Raw genomic sequence first — 9,607 nt, 5'->3', positions numbered from 1 at the left:
TGGTTAGAAAGCGGATGTGAAAATACCTTGCAAATGAGGTTCAAAGGACCGAATTCCGGAAAAAGAATTACTGTACAATTAAAGAGATAAGGCCATCTGAAAACACATTGTTATTCAGAGTTCCGCATTTTTGTGACGTACATCACGTTATGGAACTATTCAAAGCAGCTGAAATGTCCGAATAAATTACAATTAACTTGTACCTGAAGAAGGCTGGTTTGGCCAGCCGAAATATAGTACACCTTCAAAAAATCATTCTACGTTGTGTCGGTTTTTGCTTTTGTATTCTTCACAATTAAGTTCCCTTATCTTTCCAGCTAACAAGTACAATTTTCCTTGCAACTTGTCGATTAGGGGCCACACGTACCATATTTAACCCTGGTTTTAGCAAGCAAACATATCTAAACATATGTTAATGTACATCTAGTGAGTGGTCCGAGTAGTTAAGTGTTTTTAATTGCATGGGACACGCCTACATGCACGGTCTTTGTTAATCTGACGGGAGCAATATCAAAGACGAGCGCTATATGAAGTCTTTTCACAGCGTAGCCACTAATTCCACTTCCTGGTGTAAAAGAAGGCTTCCAACCTCGTTCCCAGGGTCTCTCATCTTACCGCCCCCTGGAGCGAGCGAGGAGAGACGGGTCTCTCCACGCTCGCTCCAGGGGTTTCTTGTACCGCTCAGCACGCAACGCATCATGGTCAAATTAAAGTCTTCCGACCGCAACCCGGTTTTGCTCGGGTGTTGATTTGGTTACATTGGAGTAGCTGCAGGGTGCATCGCGCTATTTAGCACACACGAGCCGAGTTTAATTCTTCGTTGGTGAACATACTTACAAAGTAGAACTGATCGCGACTTTTAATATACTTTTATTCTACTAGAATATTTCTCCAACCATTTTCGACCGAGACGGTTGGCAGTTGTCAGAATGCGTTCTGGTGAGATCAGCCAGTGCAGGGTTAGCTTATCAGTGTTACTTCTTTTTCAGTCTTGCATGTTCTGTAGGGAGTGGCCTAATGGTAAGAACGCTGAATCCCGGTTCGAAGGGTTTGGATTCGAACTTTAGCTTGCGCATGACACTTCACCCCTTACCAGTGCCTCTCTCTACCTGTACCTGGCCAGGTGTATGAACGGGTCCTGGAACGGGTGCCAACGAACTTAACTGATACTGAAGGGTAACCTTACGATGGATAAAACATTCATATTAGCTGATTTTGTTCTAAATTGCCGCACTCCTAACCTTCTTAGTCAAACATCATGAGGGATGGGCATTTTCGTTCGAAATCCGATTAGGGTTAATCCAGGATTGGAAGTTTATGAATTTTTTTTTTTCCATTTCATTTGCGTAACTAAAAGTGTGTGTGTTTCTTTTCCTTTATTTACCACAAGAAAACTTTTAAACACCTTTCAGTTTCTCTGTTGAAGTCAAACCTAAAGGAAAAAATATAAGCAAAAAACTGGATAGTTATAAAAATCCTATAATCCCGGATAAGCTTAATCTTGCTCTGAACAGCCAGTCCCATATCAATTACTGAAGCTAAACTCGAACAACAAATGTTCGATTACCTTTTCTTATGTCTGGAGCAATAACGTTTTCTTCAAGACTGTAGTTACTAGCAACATATTTCCTCAGTTACTCCCAAAATCTCTTTGGTGAATCTCTCAATGCGGGCCTTGGCTTCACTTGAGGGCTGGCATTTTATCTGTTAGTCAATTAATGACAATAAGTCCAGGTTCAAGCAACCTGGCAGTTTGCCAAGTTACTTCCCAACTATCGGTTCCAAACACAAGTGGTTTTTCAGAACTGCACCGTGGGCATTTACCCTAGTAGAATTGTCTCAAAATAAAGCCGGTCGTGGATTATCATTTCATAAAACACCCTGAATGCTGTTAACAAGATTTTTGAAACTTAATCACCGTCCAATTTTTAATCCCATTCAGTAAATAGCGACTTGAGAATGCTGTACATGTAAAACTGAATGTTTCACTTCCGTCTTAGGCATATCATTACGAACCACTATATTAGACAATATAATGAAAGGTCCTTAATTTTCTCGTCTCAGGTACATGTAATTAAGGAATCTCTGATTTATATTCCAGTAGATTGCGTGAAAATATCACTCACAGTTACTGCATTTGACAATTAATTTTACTCCACTGCATGATGAAAATGGCGCCATACTTCGTGTAGAGTGTTCAAAATAGTTTTGCAAATCTAAGATCAGTCAAGCACAGGACAAGCAATTATGTTTTGTGTCAAGGCCGTGATGAAAGCGGCATTACAGACCGGAGTACCTGCCTTACTGATCTAACAAAGGAAAAAACTATATCTTAATAATAGGTTTGATAAATGGGTCCCCTGGTAGATGTCTTCAATCGCAATTTATTTAAATATTTTGCCGTAATCTGTTATAGACAATCAGCAATCACTTACATGATGTTTAATTACAAGCGAGTCTATCTCAGCCGTCTCTAGGACAAAATAAAGATGTGTGGATTTTTTCTTTTTTGAACTTTTTAATTATAATTGTGTCAGTTTTCGTGAGAAAAAATATATCGTGCAAGTTCATAACTGCATGTTATCTTGTAACAACACCTGTATCGACACGCTGGATTGGCTTTACAGACGTCCGCGCCGTCTTGAAAGAAAATCGGCTTAGAACCTCACTAATTTGTTTAATCGTATCTCTTAATATTTTTTATCCTTTTCTCGTTTGCAACACAAATCAACCACACAAAGCCGCCGGAAAAGAGATTGCACTTGTTATTTGACAAATCCTTTCCATAATGGTTTGTATTCTATAGCATGATATAGGTTCACAATTTCATCTTTTGTTATATTAGCTTATACATCTCGTGGAAATAGATCCGTGATACCTTCAGGAGACTTCAATTGACGTCGATATGTCGTTCAACATATTGTAAGTTAATACTCTTGAGGCGATTTTAAATCCAAATCCGCCTTTATCTGCTGGCGTGGGATCGAGGAGGAAAATACGCTGTTTTTTATAGGAATATATTTCATAAGAATATGCAGGCTGAAATATTTCCAGCCTAAAAAGAATATTTCCAGCCTAAAATCGGAAAAAATAAGAATATTCAGCCCCGGCCTAAATAACAATTTTCTTATAAAGAAAGAGTATACGGGCGAACCCAAGAGAATATGATCTCTCGGCGAACCCTAATCCCCTGCATTTGCGCGCAGTCATTATTTGACCTTCTGCGAGTTCCTATTCCGTTTTCAAGACAATTTAAGGCATGGCCCTCACTTTATTGAACCAAAGTGGGGTGGTCTATCTTCTAAGGTTTTCACCGCGCTGACCTAAAACTTTTTCAGATTAATAGGTTTGCAAATTTTGTCACATTTATCTATCTGAATGATATATGCAAATCAGGTCACGTGATTTGATTTAAAAAAAACTCAGCAAGTCTGGATACGGAAATGATTAATATTATAGAGCTAATGCCACCTTCCTAGCCTGTATACAGCCGTCCCCTCCCTTCAAAAAATCCCCGATTTTTTTTTGAGAGGAGGAGGCGGTCGTACACAGGCTACAGCTTCCTAGATGCTGTAAAAAGCAGTGCCGTTTGGCTAAAAAGAAATTTGAGCTAAAATAGCCTTGACAAGTCACGTGACAATATATGATCCCCCCCCAAAAAAAAACAATTAAGGTTGCTGAACCTCTTGCTCAAAATGATATCCCAAAGCTATATCGTGTTTAAAATTAATGCTTTAGAAATTATGCCACCCCTCTCTTTTTCATGAAATGTTTTAAGGCCAGATGTTAATTTTCCTCCTTCCAGAAACTATTTGCAGTCTCACAGTTTTTCTCTCTAGCTCGAAGTGTTGGAGAACGGAAAGGGGCCGCCTTTGCTCTTTCGAGGCCATGTTCGCTTTTGTGGGATCATTTGTCTTCTTATTTTCATGTGAGAAAAGGCGACTGCAAGGTCTGCAAGAGATCTACATAGCTTTGTTTCCTCTCTTCTTCCAACTGAATGAATGTGACGCATGATCAGTGGCAAAAGTTCTTGACCATTTATGCGCCATACCATGTCAACCAACCATGTCAAAAGTCTTAGTCAGCACCAGGAGCCATAATCGGGGACGGAGACCGTAAGCGCGCGCCATTTCTAGTATTGGGGTTGTCCCCATGATATGGGACAATAATTCTATTTTTAGAACAAATTGCGCCATCGCCTGCGGCACACGCGCGCGCATGCTGCGAAGACTTTAGCGCATGTCGCGCGGGGGAAATGGCGTCCGAAATTTCCGAAATTTTTTATGTTTTTGGCCCACAACTCAACGCGTTTACGTCTGTTGGAATTTTGCTTAAGTATTTCCTCGTAAGCTGCTCCAGTTTGAGTGAAGTAAGACAGTGTCGAATTTATGTATGTTCCGCTGTAAGCTTATATATATCGCTGACCAAGTTGTGTTCCGACGGATGCTTCTTTTACATGAGCTGTACATTACTCCACTTTAAATTTCACATATGTTGAAGATTAACAGCTTTTTCATTACACAGCAAAAAAACTAGCTGGATATATTAGATATCGCAGAGCTTCAGGACTTCATAGTTTCCTAGCTCCTCTTGCCTCACGCTTGCGAGGAATTTGTCAGAATTTGTTTAAGTTTCGCTTGAATTGTAAGCAACGCTTGATGTTTCATCAAAGCCCAATAACTTAACGTCCGTAGATACCGCTCAGTTTTATTCGTGTAAAAATCCAGTGAATTCTCTGTTGTCGATGAATGAGAGCGCCCGCCGATGCGTGTTTTGTACAGTCAGTAAACATGACAAATTGTACTTCCGCCGCCCCTTAGCTTAGGCCGCACTTTCGTGTGAAAGCGTCCATCGAACTCAAACAATAACTCTATAGTTTTTAAATATGTTTAAGATTGATAAATATTTGAGAACATATTAAAAGCTAAGCTGAAAATATGTGAATAAAGCAGAAATAATCAGCAAAGTTACGATAACGCTTTCGTTAATCAAGTTGGAATAACGATTTCGATTTTGTTGATCGACTTATCAAAACTCCTCGTCTATTTTCATTTTCGCAGTGTAAAACTTCACTATGCTTATGTTGTAGAAACACACATGATGTTGGTAGCCTTTTTTGCGTTCGTGAAATTTGTTACAGCATCTCAGCACAAAAGATAACGAAAGAAAATCTTTGTCAAGATTTGTTGACAATTGAAAACACCGACTCGGACTTGAGAGTGCACGAGCTGCACTATGCAAATGAGCTGATTGTACGCGTCAGACTTTCCTTTCAAAAACTTTTGCAAGCTCACCAAACAAGCAGAAACAATAAGAAACCATCAAAACAGGTTTTGGTTCTAATGAAGCATTGTCTGAGAAACTCACAAATTAACTCGATACCAGAGTAGAGAGTTTTCTTGCTATATTCTTAAGTAAGAACAAACGCAAAAACATACGCGTAAGCTTACGACTAACGTGAGCAGATCTTATTATTCATTCCCAGCGCGAGATTGAATTCTTGTTTTCGACCCTGAAAAACCCACCTTTTCCGTTAAGCTCAGAGCATAAAACTACATATAAGCGCCCTGGTTCGTATTCCCTGCCTTATTCCCTGCCATCGCTGTGAAAAATACGCAAGAGAATCTCTCAACTCTCACCATTTGATCACGCAACGTGACAACATCCACGCGAGAGCCCCCGACATGTGCGTGAATCCGCGCGGATATATGACGTCAGGATGGCGCAATTTGTTCTAAAAATAGAAAAATTGTCCCATATCATAGGTGTGCGCGAATCCCGAGACTTACGGTCTCCATCCCCGATTATGGCTCCTGTCAGCACCAATGTTCTGATGTGCCCACAGAATTTTAGGCCCTTTGAAGTACTACTTGCGTTATAATTATAAATGGGTATGTGTTAAATCTGGATGAATTACAAATATGTTTCTATATTTTACAAGTTGTAACTTCGACGGTAGGGTAAAAATAATTTTTTTCTTGTGTACCTTCTCTGGTGGCTCTTGGGTGAAAATCACACAACGCGCGAGGCTCGCTTGATTCACGCCTGCGTCATACACGCTCTTCCCGCAGTCGTGCGCAGATCACCCGTGTAGGTATCTACAGGTAATTTGTACATGTAAAGTTTTTTTTTATCCGAAATATTAAGTGAAGAAGCAGAAACCTTATTCTCATATTCATCTGGAGCATGTCCTGTGTGCCGCATTCATTGTTTAACTAAACGGATGGTCTGAAAAATATGGCAAACATTTTCCAACGTAAAACTCGGCTCCTCTTTTGGTCACGACTGTATGAGTTTTTATTATATTTCCGGCCTTGCTTGCGTAGATTTCTCACTTCAGTGTAAATTTGCTTAAACTGGAAGTGACAATTTTGACATTTTCTTTTCACGGATCTGTCATTTTGTCTTGTGTACACCTGAACCTCAATATCGACGTTGCCCGGCCTTGCTGTCAACTCAAATGTAGCTTTTCTCGTTTTAGTTATGACAGTTCAGGAACGGAATTATCTGTCAGAGTTCTTCGTCTGTTGCAATAGCTGGTAGGAAAACGTTGATGGTTCGCCTGGTTTGAGGTCGTTCTGGCTCCGAAATAACCCCATGGCTTTCATATTGAAGAACATTCCTCGCGCAATCTGCGTTTGAATTAGTCTGTGTTCTCTGTTTTTCCGGACAGTTATCAAGTTCTTTCATTATGGAGACTTCTGGTTGCCTTAGCAATATCTGATTACTGTTGATAGATAGCGGGGAATACCGTGTTTTCAAATCCGTTAACTTTCGTCTTCTTTTTATATCGATGTCTTTCATAGTTTGGGGTTTTCTCAGTCGTGGCAAAAGGTTAACCCCGTCTTTTCTTGCCTTAAAATCAATCGACAAAGCATCTACGCGTTTGTTTTGTAGATTATCACCTTTCAACAAAAATTTATTAGCGCCTTCGACTCGCAGCTCTTGCAGTCTGCTTGCAGATTTAAGCGCGAGATTCCTTCTCTGTAAAATGCTGTTCTGGATAATTGAAGATACGTCTCGTTGATCGTAACTAACCACACTTGAGAAAAACTCTTCTTGGCTTGTTTTGTCGTGGATTCGCTTTTTATCTCGTTTAATATTCCTCTGCCGGTGTGACTGAACTCCTTCATCTTTGTGTGAATCTTTGTTTAAACGGAACAAAAATCCACCTGGACTCACTAAAGACAAATTTCTTTGAAGCTCAACGTTCTGAACAAAACTGTGCATTTTTCTGCCCCTAATCGGGACATCTTTGTGGTGTAGTTTTGTACCAACAGCACTTATTCTTCCCGTGTTAAACGTTGGATACATACGGATATGATGAGCTGTGACACTTCTTTTCATAGGATCGTAAAAGGCCGCTGTTTTTCTGTTGATCATAAAGTGAGAAGCCATACAAAGCTACCTGAAAAAATTCACGCTGTTTAGGTTGGCCATTTCTTTTGTTTTGTCTCGAGAGAAGCGCGCGAACTCACATTATTGCTACAACAAAACAAAACACAATAGCCGAGCGCTTAGAAACTACTGCAACTTAATGATGCGAACAGAACAGATGTTCTGACTTTTAAACATTTGACAAGCTAAAACAAATAACAAGTTTTTTGTGATTGGGTGAAAAAATGAACTTTGTTGATAAAGGAGGAATTGCGACATGACGCGAAAACGAAAAGTGATAAATGTTTTGTATTCTTGAAGGATAATTACAAGTGAATCAAGGAAACAAGTCAGACTGAATCAGCCATGTGCCATTCTGTTTGTTTTCCCTTAAAATTAATAAAACTAACAGGTTTTCACCGCATGCTCGAGTCTTTAAAACAAACTGATTCTTTTCTGTTGGTTTTTATTTCCCAAATTAAAGATTTAATTATAATCTGTACAAATTTGTTTTTTTGTGTGTACATGTAGTTTTGGCAGGTAAGCTGAGACAGCAATGGTGGCTGGCATCCTATAACTAACCGCATCAGTGTCGAAATTTCTTTTTATTCCTTGCGTGTTTGCGCCCACGCGCGCATTTTCGCTTTCGATCACCGCTCCAGCTATCTACTCGCGCGAGCGCCTGATACACAATCATACTCTCTTGGATTTTGCAAATGAACAGTATGGAATTTAGTGCATTGGCAACTTTTCAAATTGGCGCAATTTTGGAAAGTGAGAGAAGACCCTGGGGACGAGGTTGTCAGAGTTCCGGCTGTACCGATGTCATTGGTCAGTGTAGTTGCTAAGCAACGTGAAGCATACTTAGTTGAAGTTTTAGCTGGTTTTCTTGCTTATTTTGGCATCAAGAGACTGAAGTCGTAAATATGTGCAGATATCAGATCTGAACTCTCTTAAGGCAAATGTTCATTAAATAAATTGTACATCGATTAACATTAAAACTATCATAGCTCGGAGTTTCTGCAGCAGATATCAATTTAAAAAAATCATCCTCTATGAGAAAGATTAACAAATCAGGGAAGTTAATTTTATATCGTAGTCCAGTTTCACCCTGATGTCAGAATGTCGTCTTTATTCACACAGACCTTATTATCATTTTCCCACGTTATCATTTCATAAACATATTACCAAATCTTTTCAATATTATACAACCGCTCTATTTCATATTTTTAGTGCAAAACAGTGTGTATTGAGTCAAAAGAATTAAATAAATCCGTGAAAAATACATCACATAAAGAACCCAAATAATTCAATACTTTTAAGTAATCTGCAAGAATACCGTTAGGTTTGTCGAATCATAAACCTTTAGCCCGTTGCCATGTCTATCGGAACTTACTATATACAGCTAAGAAAGTAAAGAAGACTGCTCAACCTTTTACAAAATAATGCAAGGAGGGAAATTAATTATTTTAAAAGTAATGCCGAGTATTTTACGTTTATGAAAAAAGAGCATATATATGCTAAGTTTTTTTGGAAGCGAGCAATCAGCGACTAATTTCGCTCTCGGAACAGGCTAATTGTAATCCAGCGCTGACCATTAACATTTGCCCATGTGAGGCATTTCTCAAGATCAACGAAAGACAGCTTCTTTCGTCACGTTACACGTCTTTCCCTGTTGACACAGCTGGCTTCTCATTTTCTCGCGTTATTATTAATGATTCTGTATAATTCATCAAAAGCAAATATAGCGTGGCCATTTTCCACTGTATTTCACTGAAAAGCGATGTTAACGGACTCTACGACGGCAATGTTGTAATTCTGGCTCAACTGGCTCTATCTTCTGCTGAAGATTCCATTTTCGACTCACGCTGGCCATTCTCATCAGCACAGGTAGAGAATAACTAACTTCATCTACAGATTTATTTATTAAAACAGGTGCTAAGTTTAAATAAGGAGTTTAAGTAACCACGTCGATTAAAAATGATTTTATATTTTACCTACGAATCTCGCGGTACTCCAAAGTCCCATTTACCTTATTGTTTATCGAAGTCAAAACTATCACAGAGCTAAATCTGGGACACATGCGGTGATCGATAAATTTGAAACAAAAATCTAGAAAAATTGGTCGTCGTGGTTCACGATTTCCAGACAACGCAGAATTTGGTCATTTCAAGTTGTTGTTGTGCAGAGGACGGCCAAGAAATGTACCAAGAATTATAACGCACGTGCA

This window comes from Orbicella franksi, chromosome 4, assembly GCF_964199315.1.
Source record: "Orbicella franksi chromosome 4, jaOrbFran1.1, whole genome shotgun sequence".
NCBI lineage: Eukaryota > Metazoa > Cnidaria > Anthozoa > Scleractinia > Merulinidae > Orbicella > Orbicella franksi.
The sequence above is the reverse complement of the archived record's forward strand: the minus strand, read 5'-3'. Positions refer to the sequence as shown.